General features: G+C 41.6%; 1 protein-coding gene across 1 annotated transcript in view; it reads right to left on the bottom strand.

The window, feature by feature from the left end:
- Positions 1-13,959, bottom strand: part of patj (PATJ crumbs cell polarity complex component) — a 163,792-nt gene extending 149,833 nt beyond the window's left edge. The window contains exon 1 of the mRNA XM_053635119.1: positions 13,736-13,959. The gene's annotated coding sequence lies outside the window, so the exon portion shown is untranslated. The remainder of the gene's footprint in view (positions 1-13,735) is intronic.
- Positions 13,960-15,554: the final 1,595 nt, after the last annotated feature.

Below are 15,554 nucleotides of genomic sequence, written 5' to 3'. Positions count from 1 at the left end.
AATGGGGATGGAGTTTCCTGCTCTTCCAACCCCACGGATCCCTCACACCCTATAGTGTGCACTACAGCAGGTCATTGTGCACTTGAGCAGAGTCAAGGTGAAGGAAGTGGATGAGAAATGAAACCAAACCAACACCGAAGAACAAACTCCAACAGGAGCGACTGAGGTTCATCTCCCGTTGCCTCATGTCTTCTGTAACAAGTTGCTCTCAGACACTGCTGGCATGCACTGACATTCTGTACTGGTGTAAAAAACTTTACAGTAACTTTAAATTGTTTATTTAAAAACAGAAGATACAGTATTATGTCAAAATAGTCGCTTGCTACCGGTATCGCTGTCCATAGTTGTGTACCATTTTGACACACAGTTTAGTGCAGAGGAATGTGGATTTGGATGTAGCCAAACAAAACTAGCCTAGCTATCATTTTCACCCCGTTCTCAATATGTTTAAAAGTTTTGTCTGGTATACAATGTGTGTCCTCTTAAGAGTTGTTTGATTGTTTTGCTGACTTTGGTTTTTATTCTTCTACACTGATTTGCTAGGCTGAATAGCCAATTAGAGGCCGTTCTATCATGCCTCTGAATGCAATTCACAGTGTTGCCAACGTAGCCACATTGTTGCTAGATTTGGTGTCTTTGTAGACTCCTTTGGTGACTTTATTTCAAATAAGAGCCTAGTAACAAATTTAGTGACTTTTTGAGAAGACGTTAGCAACTGTCCTGCACTTGATAGAGCTTTTCAGCTGACACACAGCTGCTGGTTATACAAGTTGATAAGCAGTTTCAGTCGAGTCACCACTAGTGTGTAAAATCAGCATGTTCAACAACCAGATCACCATTGTTCCCAACGACCAATCACTGATCACCATTGTTCCCAACGACCAATCACTGATCACCATTGTTCCCAACGACCAATCACTGATCACCATTGTTCCCAACAAACAATCACTTTGATCACCATTATTCCAACAACTAGTTGCTGATCACCATTGTTCCCATCAACCAATCTCTAATCATCATTGTTCCCAACAGCCAATCACTGATCACCATTGTTCACAACAACCAATCACTGTTCAATATTGTCCCCATCAACCAATTACTGATCACCATTGTTCCCATCCACCAATCACTGATCCCCATTGTTTGTGTGCACATCTTGGTTCATATTAAATTCTCTTTAATATGCAAAGGATCATCATGATTTGATAAATATGCAAATTGGTATGGGGTGAATTCTAGTGACTTTTTGAGCATGCATTAGCTACTTTCCCCTGAACAGAGTTGGCAACACTGATGTGGGACATGCCACAAAAATTAGAGGTGTAGTTGACCATAAATACTTGATGACATTCAACTAGCTGTGTCAGGACACTTTTCATTAATGTCCAGTATGGTTGTTCTGCTGGCCTCAAACTACAGGAATAGAAAGAGGAGGGGGGGGGACCATTTTGTCATTTTGGTCTTATCACACTCCTGTTTGTTTTCAGACATGAATGCAGAGGTTCACAACTACCCCAATAAAGAATCCCATGGAGAAACAGACAGAGCCATGATGAAGGAGTAATAACAGGAAATTGTTTTACTGATATCGTGGGGCCTGTGCCTGTCTAAATCAGAAGTGATGTGTGTGCTCACCCGGGCCAGCTGTGTGTCTGTGCTTATAGCTGGGTATGGAGCGAGAAAGTGGAACTCTTCTCCACTTCCTTCTCGTCCTCTTCCTCACTTTGCAGGCTATTTCCTGGCTCTGGAGCAGCTCTACCACACGCTGGGGAGCTGTATCTATTGTGTAGGAGCTCTTCTGCTTGATCCACTGCCAAGCTGTAGCAATACAATTCTTCTGAGCCTCACGCAGGAATTAGAAGAACATATTTCTCTTTATCTTAGGGATTATTATTGAGATGTCTGTAGATATCTAAGACACATAAGAGTCAAACCACTCGTTGTCTGAGGGCTTTGTAGTGTGGAGTGATACACAGGTCACACTCCTTCACAGAGCAGGCTATCAATCTCAGTGTTTACTGAGTGTGTGTGACCTTCAGTCTGAGAGATGGCTGTGTAAGCTTATCTGCCTGGCTGTGGTCTATGCGCTATGTGTGTGTGTGTGTGTGTGGGGTCCCTCACATGCAGCGCTTCTCCCCGTGCAACCTATGACTCAGCAGAAATGGAGCCACTCGTCACCTACAGATCTCCCAGTCGCTGCAGAGCCTAGGGGGACACACCCGAAAGGGCAAAGTGGAGCACAGAGAAATCTTTGTTCTCCAGCTGTCTCTGACTTTACGTCCATTTTTTGCACGTTTCTCTTTCTCTCCGTTCGTTTTTTCTCGCTTCACTCTTTTCCCTCTCCCTCCATCTTAGGCACATCCTGTTTTTTTGGCAAGTTGTCGGTGAGGAGAAAACCAGCACGATGCAGGGCCAAGATCTCGCTGTAGCCATGCATGGGTTACACGCCATGTGTGTTTAATCAAAATTCAATTACGGCACTGTAGCACGCTCCGAAGCCCTTCGGCCCAGGTTATGAAGTATGATGAAACAGGCCCAGGTTCTTAATTGGTTCAGTATGGAGCCAATATCTCCCCACCATGTTATGATAAATCACTTCCTGCGTTGGAGGTGTGTGTGTGCTGTCCCCTTTATGCACTCACTCTCTCTCTCTCTCTCTCTCTCTCTCTCTCTCTCGCATCAGAGTGGCCTTTCCAGAGGGTGCAAGTTCAAGGCTGTGGTGCGTTAAAGGTATAGTCAGTGATTTCAGTGTAAGTGAAGTGAAGTGAGCTGTTTTGAATCTCAGAATCCAAACACAGCCTTTCTCATCCATGTTCCTTCCAAAGCCACGCCTCCAAAACACATGCACCACGGTCTAAATGCTAGCATAAAAGTAGGTGATTATCAAATAGAGATGCCCACTTGTCCTGACTGGTTAGATATAATATAGTTGATAGCTGCTGGAATGTGAGTGGAACTTCACCAAATATTAAAAAAAAAAAAAAAAGTTGAAATTCAAAAATGACCTACTGAATGCTTGTTATAACCCAAAAGACCACGTGTAATTTACACAATCTCTCTCTCTCTCACACACACACACACACACACAAGCAGTCTTGCTTTGTTACTCTTGACTCTCTATTCCAAATCACTTTCTCCAAAGCTGCTATTCAGCAAAATCTGTTTTACACGGATTAATATTTTACAGCCGTGGGCTGACTACTCCTTCGGTCATCCCTAAAACCTTTGAAATGACTAAAGCCGTAGTTTTTTACTCACAGGAGCGGCACCCCCACACCCTGATCTTGGCAGAGGAAAACACACACACACACAGATACACACAGCTCTTCTGCTCGCTCTTGTGTGAGTTACAGAAGCCCATGAAATTGCAGTTGTATCATTCAGAACTAAGGGTCAAGTGGTATTAACAATAAAGTGACAAACTTCACAAAATGGTGATTGAGAATGAAATACATAGAAATGCCCATAGAGTTCCCCCCCCCCTTTCTTTTTAATCCTTTCTTTTCATTTTCACCTTTTCACTCTGGATGCTGGCATGGTACCTGATAAGCCTCGGCCAGTATTCACCCATGGGCCCTGGTGCACCTGGCTCAGCTGGCACTCCATTCCTCTGATGACGCCTGGCATGCCGTGTGCAGCGTACACACTCCCTCCACAATGACAAATTATGCATGTGTGTATGAGGGCTGTCGAGCTGATATTTGATATTCGTGTGTTTATGCCAGTGTCTCCCAATCACATTTACCAATCTACTTAAAACAAAAAACAGGGCAGGCTGCCTGAAATGAGCAGCACCTGCTCCACGACACCCACACATCTACTGCGCAAAGCATAACCTCTCAACACAGAGTGGTCCACATTACCACACCACTGAATCCCTCTCCCAGCCAAATCATCTCCATAGAACATTAACCGTCTAATCCGCTCTTTTAATGTTGCGTGTTTGAAGCTTGGCATCAGCAAGATCAAGTCCCAGGATAAAGAAAAGCATCTAAAGGGAAAAACAAAACAACAAACACTCACACGGAAAGATGTGACGGGTTAGATATAATGAACAATTTGACAGATTTTTACTCTTGGATCATCCTTTAATCATCAAACCACCCCCACAAGAAGATTTTCCTCATATCATATTAAACACCTAACTTTCAGATTATGATTATGATTTCAGGTTATAAATACATAATTAGGTGATGCCACACTTTAGTAAGCTCTCGCCCCCCAGACAACTGCCACCACATGCCTAACAACCTGGATACACTACTGACTGTACTGAATTAGACTACATTAGTATCTCAAACATAAAATATCATACATTTTTTAAAAAAAGAAAACATTGTTAATGTACAAATTAACTGACAAATCTAGCTTCTGCCTTTACTATGACCACTTCAGAGTGTGCTGAGTTTCTGTTGGAGATCCCTCCCTTATTCCACCTATAGGGGGTGGTGTTTCTGTAGTCTGTGAGTAGACTCTTGGCCTCTCTCCCGCTTTGTTCCAGCCACCTCACCACATGTCACAGAGGAAAGATTTATAGAGCGCTACGCAGGAGGAGGACAAGTTAAATAATATGGCACACCTCGTATAACAACACCCTACACCCTAACGATTAAGGACGCACAATAAGAGAATCCTCTTTATTGCAAAATAAAGAGTGAGAGAATAAAAGGTATAATAACAGCACACACAGATGCACCTTTCCAAAAAAAAAAAACAAACATGCAATAAATGCATGCACAAATCCCTAACGCTGGAGATTTAGAATTAGTGTGCGCTGACTTGACCTCGCTAGAGGTCATTAACAGAGCAACCAAAGCAAGGGAAGAATGTGGATACACACATGAGAGTGTGTAAAAAGTCTTTTGTCAGGCCACTGTGCATCTGTGGAGTGTGAACATCAACTTGTAGTCAGAGGAGCTCAGTCCCAAATGCCCGTCACCCGCTGTGGGGGCTGTGTACCTCAGCCTCAGGCACTGCCCACGCTGTCATAGGGGAATGTTTAGAGCCAAAGCCACAGGGAGAGTTAATAGAGCCTGACCAGAGGAACACACAACCTCCCACATCAACACAAACACACACACCTGGCAGGTGTCCTCCATTTCTGGTGGAGGCACACAGGACACTGCTGATGCAAAAACCTTCAGGGTTTCTCTGCTTTTCTGTGCTGTAGTGTCTCTGTGAAAAGGTGAGGCATGAGAATTATACTTGAATAGATGGACAGTCGCATAAAAATTAAATCAGTGCGATGGATGGATGGATGGATGGATGGACCAATGATTAGGGAGAAATTTCACATTTCAAATTGTATATCTGGATTTCTGTAAAGCTCAATTGTGACCATGTGCATTGTTAAAATTAGATAGATAGATAGATGGACAGATAGATAGAAATACATATAGACAGATAGACAGATAGACAGTCGGATAGATAGATGGACAGATAGATAGACATACATATAGACAGATAGACAGTCGGATAGATAGATGGAGAGATAGATAGACAGACAGATAGATGGATAGACAGATAGATAGATGGATAGACAGACAGCTAGAGAGATAGAGAGATAGACAGATGGATAGATGGATAGACAGATAGATAGACGGATAGATAGATAGATTGATTGACAGACAGACAGATAGATAGATAGATAGATAGATAGATAGATAGACAGACAGCTAGATAGACAAATAGATCGATCGATAGATAGATAGATAGATAGATAGATAGACGGGCAGATAAATAGATAGATAGATAGATAGATAGACAGACAGACAGACAGATAGACAGCTAGATAGAGAGATAGATAGATACAGTGAGGGAAAAAAGTATTTGATCCCCTGCTGATTTTGTATGTTTACCCACTGACAAAGAAATGATCAGTCTATAATTTTAATGGTAGATTTATTTGAACAGTGAGAGACAGAATAACAACAAAAAAATCCAGAAAAACGCACATCAAAAATGTTATAAATTGATTTGCATTTTAATGAGGGAAATAAGTATTTGACCCCTCTGCAAAACATGACTTAGTACTTGGTTTAAAAACCCTTGTTGGCAATCACAGAGGTCAGACGTTTCTTGTAGTTGGCCACCAGGTTTGCACACATCTCAGGAGGGATTTTGTCCCACTCCTCTTTGCAGATCTTCTCCAAATCATTAAGGTTTCGAGTCTGACGTTTGGCAACTCGAACCTTCAGCTCTCTCTACAGATTTTCTATGGGATTAAGGTCTGGAGACTGCCTAGGTCACTCCAGGACCTTAATGTGCTTCTTCTTGAGCCACTCCTTTGTTGCCTTGGCCATGTGTTTTGGGTCATTGTCATGCTGGAATATCCATCCACGACCCATTTTCAATGCCCTGTCTGAGGGAAGGAGGTTTTCACCCAAGATTTGACAGTACATGGCCCCGTCCATCGTCCCTTTGATGCGGTGAAGTTGTCCTGTCCCCTTAGCAGAAAAAAAACCCCAAAGCATAATGTTTCCACCTCCATGTTTGACGGTGGGGATGGTGTTCCAGGGGTCATAGGCAGCATTCCTCCTCCTCCAAACACGGCGAGTTGAGTTGATGCCAAAGAGCTCCATTTTGGTCTCATCTGACCTCAACGCTTTCACCCAGTTGTCCTCAGAATCATTCAGATGTTCATTGGCAAACTTCAGACGGGCATGTATATGTGTTTTCTTGAGCAGCGGACCTTTCGCGCGCTGCAGGATTTCAGTCCTTCACGGCGTAGTGTGTTACCAATTGTTTTCTTGGTGACTATGGTCCCAGCTGCCTTGAGATCATTGACAAGATCCTCCCGTGTAGTTCTGGGCTGATTCCTCACTGTTCTCATGATCAATGCAACTCCACGAGGTGAGATCTTGCATGGAGCCCCAGGCCGAGGGAGACTGACAGTTCTTTTGTGCTTCTTCCATTTGCGAATAATCGTACACCAACTGTTGTCCCCTTCTCACCAAGCTGCTTGGCAATGGTCTTGTAGCCCATTCCAGACTTGTGTAGGTCTACAGTCTTGTCCCTGACATCCTTGGAGAGCTCTTTGGTCTTGGCCATGGTGGAGAGTTTGGAATATGACTGATTGATTGCTTCTGTGGACAGGTGTCTTTTATACAGGTAACAAACTGATATTAGGAGCACTCCCTTTAAGAGTGTGCTCCTAATCTCAGCTCGTTACCTGTATAAAAGACACCTGGGAGCCAGAAATCTTTCTGATTGAGAGGGGGTCAAATACTTTTTTCCCTCATTAAAATGCAAATTAATTTATAAAATTTTTGACATGCGTTTTTCTGGATTTTTTTGTTGTTATTCTGTCTCTCACTGTTCAAATACAACTACCATTAAAATTATAGACTGATCATTTCTTTGTCAGTGGGCAAACGTACAAAATCAGCAGGGGATCAAATACTTTTTTCCCTCACTGTAGACGGACAGATAAATAGATAGAGAGATAGATAGACAGAGAGACAGACAGACAGACAGATAGACAGCTAGATAGATAGATAGATAGATAGATAGACGGATAGATAGATGGATAGATAGATAAATAGATAGATTTATACATATACAAATGTTTTAGCAAGTTGTTGGGCCATCACAAGCTACCAGAACAGCTTCATTTCACCTTGGCATTGATTTGACAAGTCTCTGGAGTGATAAACACTATTCTTTCAAAATCTACTCTCTCAGATGTGGTTTTGATGACGGTTATAGAGAACGCTGTGGAACACGTTACTCCAAAATCTCTCATAAACATTCGACTGGGTTGAGATCTGGTGAATGTGAAGGTCATATGGGCATATGATTTACATCATGTTCATACTCATATAACCATTCAGTGAGTCCTTGTGCCCTGTGGATGCGGGTGGGGTCATCCTGGAAGAGTCCACTCCTATCAGGATAAAACTGTTTCTTCATTGGGTAAAGCTGATTAGTCAGAAGATGCTTGCAGTAAGGTTGCAGTGTGTTTGCGTGTGGCCCACCGCACTGATCTCTCCACAGTGGAACTGCAGCCAAACAGAACAGAGTCAGCAGCCAGCTCGGTCAGTCTCTTAAAGCCGTGCCTAAACACACACACCGCTGTGGCAAGCCTGCAAGTCGACGTCTATTAATCATCAACACCACACACAAACATATAAAGTCACCTCCAGTGGGAAATGATGTGAAATGAATTAATTTGCACGGTGTGTGAGCAAAATAAAACGAACAATTGCATCTGAAGGCATTAATACTAGATAATGAGACATTTAAAAAAAAGTCTAATATTTTCTGTGAATACAAATGGTATAGCCTGATGCTCAGAAATGCAGTTCATTGATATATGTTGTGCTTTGTAACAGCAAAAAGAAAACCACAACTTATTTGTTTTGGATGTTTTGAAGGCCCAATACCACCACTGAGAAGCAAAAAGCCGCTTGAATGTGTAAAAGCTCTACTGTAACACTTCTACTCTGGAGCCCCACAGGTTTAACTAAGGACATGGAAAGGAGGCCATTTTAGTGCTTACAGATGGAGCCCACCACATGCCAGGAGTGAATATGAAATAAAACAATAATCGGTCATCAACCCCAGCCAAGCATCTTTCACTCACAAGTGCTTCAAACTGAAAAACCTTCCACTGAGGTCACAGGAACATCTAACCGCATAATATGCCACATACCCAGCCTGCTGAGAGCTGAGTGAGCTCATGCTTTATCCCTCAGCTTCAAGCTCCATGTTCACAAACACACACACACACCTGCCAGAGCTTACATTCTCTCCTCTCCTCCGTGCCACATCATTAAGCACTGGGAAATGCCATTGATTGTTGCTCTGGCTCGAAGATCACTGCTGGCAATTAGTGAACATCAAGCTGAGCTCGTGCCCTTGGTGACTCGTGGCCATTCAGGGTTGGATAGGGCATCACCAGTGGCTATCTCTTTGCCTGACCAGTCCTTTGATTAATGCTAATTTCTCAGTTGATCACAGGGCTATAAGCCCACTCACTAATTACCCAGTTGTTATGTGGCCAGGCGTGGTCTTCACTCTCCATCTTTTTGTGATCTCTGCATTTGCTGTGTCTGAAGAGAGTTGTGCTCGTAGAGAGATGTGGTCTTCCCCCTGTCCAGTCATTTATTACCTTATTGGGCTGGACCTGAGAGCAAGGCTGCTGTAACGGGTATTACACACGTAATCCATGAAAGCATAGACTCGTTCATCCAATGAGCAGTTAGCAACATGGATAAGAGTCAAAGCTAAGAAGTAGTCTCATGTAAGCATTAGATAACATTTCTTTAATGTCAAGCACTTTGATTTGAAATTGACATGAAACATAAGCTGCTATTTTTTTTTTAAATATGGTGTTTCTTGCATGTCTTCCATGACTCCCGATTTCTCTACCGCTTTGTTCCAGCCACCACTCAATGTCCGGCAGATTAAAGATTTATGCAAACAGTACCATGCGGGAGGAGGATGAGTAAGGAATAAAAAATGACAGAGAGTGCTGTTATATGAAAATAATCAATGACAGGGTGATGTGATGCAGCCTTACGTGAAGCGGAGTGACTGTTACCACCCTGAAGATGATTATTTTCCTATAACAGCGCGTCCTAGAGTATTTTTATTTATTTTTTATTTTTTTACAAAGCACTGGCACCGGAGACTCCTTTCAAAAATGCTCAATAAATGTCTCCTTACAGAAAACGTGCCTCTCATCTGTCATATATTACTAAAATAACCCTTGATGAACTGACCAAGCATAGACTTATTCATCCAATAAGTCATAAGATTTGTCTTTCTTTAAAAGCTCCAGTGCTATTTGGCTTTTATTTCAGGTAGATCAAGAGGAGATGGTGATTGTGATGTGCTATTTTTGAACTTCTTGTTTTTGGAGTTTGCCAGGAGTGAATAGACTTCTGGGTTTTTCTCCTGCTTTGTTCCAGCTTCTCAAACAGGAAAGATTTACAGAGTGCTATATAAGAGGAGGACAAGTTAAATAATATAACACACCTCATATAACACTCTCCTACACCCTAACAGTTAAGCCTATATGATAGGTGAAACATCTATTCATAGAAAAGACCAATAGCAAAAATATTTCACTAACACACACACACACTGTGCCCTGCGATGGACTGGCATCCTGTCCAGGGTGTACCATGCCTTGTGCCCGATGCTCCCTGGGATAGGCTCCAGGTTCCACGTGACCTTGAAAAGGATAAGCGGTAGAAGATGGATGGATGGATGGATGGATGGATGGACACACACACACACACACACACACACACACACACACACACACACAGCTTTACATACACCTTAGAATCATGCCATTATAGTTTCCCATTAATATAGCAACACAATCAGTGGAAGAAGATTTTCCATTTGAAATACCTTAGAGAACATGGTGGACACTGAGGAGCTCGTGGCCTGGTGAAAGGATTAGCCAATAGCCACCAAATTCATCAGTGGGTCAAAGGGTTATAATCCTACTCACTAATGACCTATTATTGTCGTTAAGGGGCCAGGCGTGGTCTTCACTCTCTATCATTTAGGTCTTTGTAACCTCTACATTCACTGTGGCTGGAGAGAACTGTGTCCCTCCTCTTGTCCAGTCATTTATCACCTCAGTGGGCTGCACCTGAGAGCTAGGCTGCTGTAACAGGTATTACTCAAATAATCCATGAAAAACCAACTAAGCATGGACTCATTCATCCAATGAGCACTTAGCAACATGGGTAAAAAAAAAAAATCAAAGCAAGACCATTAGCATTAGCGTTAGTGAACAAAACAAGAAAGGAACTAAGGAAATGTTAGTTAAAGTCTCCCTTTAAAAAAAATAATCTCTGCTATTTGACTTTGATATGATACAGATGGAGACATGGTGATGAGAAGTGAATTAAACCTGTTATTTTTGCACCTGGCCATGCTGCTGCCCCGACGTCATGCCAGAGAGCACATTTAATTTTCAGCTGAATTGACAAAAGCCAAAGAGAAGCCAAAAAACGAGAAAGAAATAAACGGCTCACGAGTGCAAAGGATCAAGAGGCAAGGGGCCAAAGCAAAGCAAGACAATAGACTGAGAAACATAGCCAGAGCGAATAGGAGAGTGCAGGAGACACCCGTGATAAGAGCAGGGTGAAAGACAGGCATGAAATGAGGGAAGAGAAACAGCAGAGGAGAAAGCTAAAGGGGCTGCAAGCTGTTTTACCGATCTCTGAATAAATATCGCTTTTTTTTTTCCTTTTTTTTTGTTGAAACTCTGGCCTGTAATTTTCAGCATAATAGCAGTGCCTATGGTGATAATATGGTAATGGACTTGCTATCACCTGGCGAGACTGTTCTGTGCTACTGAGAGGCCAGCTCTGTCCAACTGAGATGCCTTTATTTCTTAGCCCTAGTAATCCTGGTCATACCAACCGAACCTTGGACAAGAGCTTTTATTTGTGTGACTCAAACAAAAGGAACAGGTGTAATTGCTTTTTTTGCAGCCAGTAATTAATACGTTTGGGCCTCAGCCACCAAAGAAGAAGTTCAATAGTGCCTTAGAGGCCTTGCGTCATGCTGAAACAAAGGGCTATGAAATATAAACATAATAAATCTGCTGACCTGATGTGTGAACTCTAGACTTTGTTGTTATTGTCGATCAGCTTTTCTCAGTTTACAGAAAAAAACGTATTCCCTACTCCCTTCCCCTGAAACAATCCCATATGCACAGTCTAATTTAATTAACTGCACTTTCTCGTCTTCGTGGAATTCCATTTGTTTGTGCATATATATATATATATATATTTTTTTTTTTAAAAACAACATCCAGCCTAGGAGGTGACATCTGGTTTAAATCGTTGAGGAACAGGCCACAGCGGTTCAGGTTTTGCACTGAGAGTTGTTACATTACCGCAATTAGGAGGCTTTCCGACGTTCTCCTGATTACTCTAGGGACTGAAAGCCGAATCTGTGATTATTAAACCTCACACGAAATGGCTGATCGCAGCTTGTCTGGAGGCTTCACTGGTCCACTGGGTCAGCACTGATCAACACTTTGACCAGCCTCATAATAACACACTTTCATGGAGCAGCTTGAAGAAGTACTGTATGCTCTGGATCTGATTTGAAACTCTAGACAAATCTAGCTGGGAAAACAATGATGTGGTGATTTGGATGATCACTTCATGTACTATAAAAGGTTACACGTTGAGAAGAAATACGCCGAATAACAAAGACACTCTGTGGTCAAATTGGATGATGAGATGGTAGTAAAGTCACGAGAGCTCTCTGAAAATATATGAGGAAACAAAATCTAATCTAAAAGCTGCCAGCTTTATACTGTATTCTAGCTCAGTGTGTGTTTAGCACTCCAAGCTTCATTTTTTGTGTTTAGTCTAAGCTACCAGCGTCTACATAATCACATGACTTCTAATTTTCTAGTAACTCATTTGTCAAACACTGGGTGAATGCTGTTTAAGCTGTTAGAGTCACATCATTTTATCATGGTGCAGATTTTGGGTGAAATTAGGTAGCATGGTAAAACCGATAAAAACCGTATATGAGGAATGACATGAACCACATTCAGACCAAAAACTGAAATGGACGAATATTAAATGGACCATTTTTGATGCAGATTCCAAATTCTGTTAACAACCTTAGGTGTGGCTGTTTACATATGGGTCATGTTTGACCCACAATGCCATTATCAGGACTGAGTAGCTCTGTGATGGTGAACTGCACCATGAAAGATTGCCAAAAAAGGTAAGAATTATTTGGTTTAGAGACTTACTTTAAATTGCATCCTGTCACACAGAGTCACACGGGGTCCCTTTGTAGGTTGTAGCTGCTGTTTGGATTATAAACCAGCACTCCGTAAAGATTTTACCTTTATATTTGTTCACCGTGTGATTTTCAAGGTGGACGTTAGTTGGACTATAAACAGCAGGTCCACAGTTTTCAAACAAGACCTTTTGACCAATTGTCCACTTTGTCGTTCAGTTCCTACACCAATCACCAATTACGTCTGGTCTTTCAGGACAAAGCAATGTTTGTGTGTGTGACATCAAGCTATCTGTGCTGAAAAAAAACACAAAAAAAAAGCTAAGTATGGAAAATGGCCAAAAATAACATAGACCTAACATAGACCTATGTAAACTCCACCAAATGTAGATCAGAATTGTCTGCTATCTTGAAGAAAATGGAAGAAATGAACTTATATCTAATGGTTACAGTACAAATCAGAAATAGAAAATTCATAAAATGTGTGGTATATAAACTGGCTTTATATTTTCCTAAAGAACGAGTGTTATTAACCATTTATTTACTTGTTATAAACTAAATGTGAATGTGTTTCTCTTCCAAAGCTTCTCTTCTTCATTTATGCATTTTTCAAAATAGACAAAAATGATCCATAACCTAACAATATACTGTCTGAACTGGGTTTATCATGATAACTGGATGAATTTAACGTTAAGGGATTACATGAAACTCTTATTATGGAAGTTTGATCATGTTTATATATTCAGTAAACTCCTGCTCCATCTCCAAGGTAGATTAGACTAAAGCAGATTGTGTGTGTTTACTGAAGGAGTGGGAATTCATTATATTTCTAAATCTCAGATGAGCTCAAATCAATCTTTCATTTCTGATGTGTTATTTCAGTGAAGCATGCTGAAGCTGTGAATGAGGGGGTATTATGTTATGGTGTATCAGTCAGTACTCTGTGTGTGTTTATATCAGGGAGTGTATTTGGAGAGGGCGTGTGTATGAGTCTCACCTGGACACACTAGGTAGATGCTGTTTTCACACAGCAGGTTGTGACCCTGTGACGTCTGGGCTCAAGGGAGAAGGTGGATGTGAGTTTGGGTGGAGGAGTGGAGTGTGTCCTGGGCAGGAAGCCTAACGTCCAGTGTTGCCTGTGCATTATTCACGGGGCCTCTTGCGGTTTCATTTCAGGATTGTCTCTCGTGCTGAAACCTAATCCTCCTCCTCCGCTGCTCCCTTGAGGGATTCCAAGCTCACGGTCACACCGCTTCTCTGAGAAAGCATGAATGTGTGTGTGTGTGTGTGTGTGTGTGTGTGTGTGTGTGTGAGAGAGAGAGAGAGAGAGAGAGAGAGAGATGGGATCAGTCTGTCAGCAGTTGTGTACTTAAGCAGAGAGCTGAGTGAGGCTAAAGCAGAGCTACACCAGCTGTCAATCATTTCTCTTCTCACTGTGGATTAACACGTAAAATCTCATTACTTTTACAGCACACAGTATGTAAATTTATAAAATGGAATCCACTTCATGTCTGTGTATTACACGTACACATTTGGATATGTAAAGTGTTATATTTAGGTTGAAGTTACTAGCTTTTAGCTTCTTTTATCCTCTGTTTATGTGTATTTTCCACTATATGTAAATGTAAGTAAGATGGCGTAAGCTGATCATTTCCACCCATTTTTAAAGTCATATAACTGTTCAACAACTGTAACATCAAGTGCTTAGCGTGTTTCCAGAAAGAATTATACAACTGAAAATGGACTATAGGCACCTAAACTTTTATCTGACTAAAATATCTATAAATATACAAACTGTGGCACTTCAATCCCCCCTCTCTCTGCACACTCTAACATGATCAGCTCTCATATTGCATGTAAGGAATAATACGTTATTGTTAACAATACAGAAGCTGATTCATTTGACCATATACAGTCCATCACATCCTGAAGTGTTGTATTCCTGTTATACCGCAGCAATTTGCTGACGATTACAATTTCTATTTATTAAAGAACAGCAATTTACACTTCTTTTAAAAAATCTTCTTATAGTTACATTTACTGTTAAAAAGTAACTGAAACAAGTTACTTCCTGTTATCACTTATGTTCTAGAAGCTATAAACAGTCGTTCCCTCACCAGCCTCTCTTTTTTTCTCTCTCTCTTGAATTTAATCAAGACAAAAAGAAACAGATTGTCTTGTTACTGAGAAAGCACAAAGCCCTCTGTCCTGAAGACTTTGTTGTGTTTGAAAACTCACACTTACAGCTTTACACCTGAATGTTAAGCGTTGACACAGGAGAATCCTTCTAAAATAATTTTCTTTTTAGAAAACATGATTATATTAGTGAATGAACAATGGCCATTTTTTACCCTTTGGAGAGTGTAGTAGATTTATAAATCATGACAGTAAGTAGATTCTTGACCGGAAAGGTAAAATGATCAGGAATGTGGGGCAGAGAGACCATGTGGAATAAATTTAATCGATATTACATGATGAATGAAATGGTGAATTCATACAGTATCATACAGGTTCAAGAAGTAACAGCATCCCTTTAATATACAGGGTCACAGGGAGCTTGGAGCCAATCCCAGGGGACTCGGGGCAGGAGGCGGGGGACACCCTGGACAGGGTGCCAACCCATTACAGGACACAATCACACACACACACACACACACACACACACACACACACTCACACACTATGGACAACTTGGAAATGCCAATCAGCCAATCACAACACGTCTTTGGATTGGGGGAGAAAAGCGGAGTACCGGAGGAAACCCCTGAAACATGGGGAGAACATACAAACTCCAGGTGCACACAGCTCGAAGGTGG

This window comes from Ictalurus furcatus, chromosome 10 (assembly GCF_023375685.1).
Source record: "Ictalurus furcatus strain D&B chromosome 10, Billie_1.0, whole genome shotgun sequence".
Classification (NCBI taxonomy): domain Eukaryota; kingdom Metazoa; phylum Chordata; class Actinopteri; order Siluriformes; family Ictaluridae; genus Ictalurus; species Ictalurus furcatus.
This window is presented reverse-complemented; position numbering and strand designations above follow the sequence as displayed.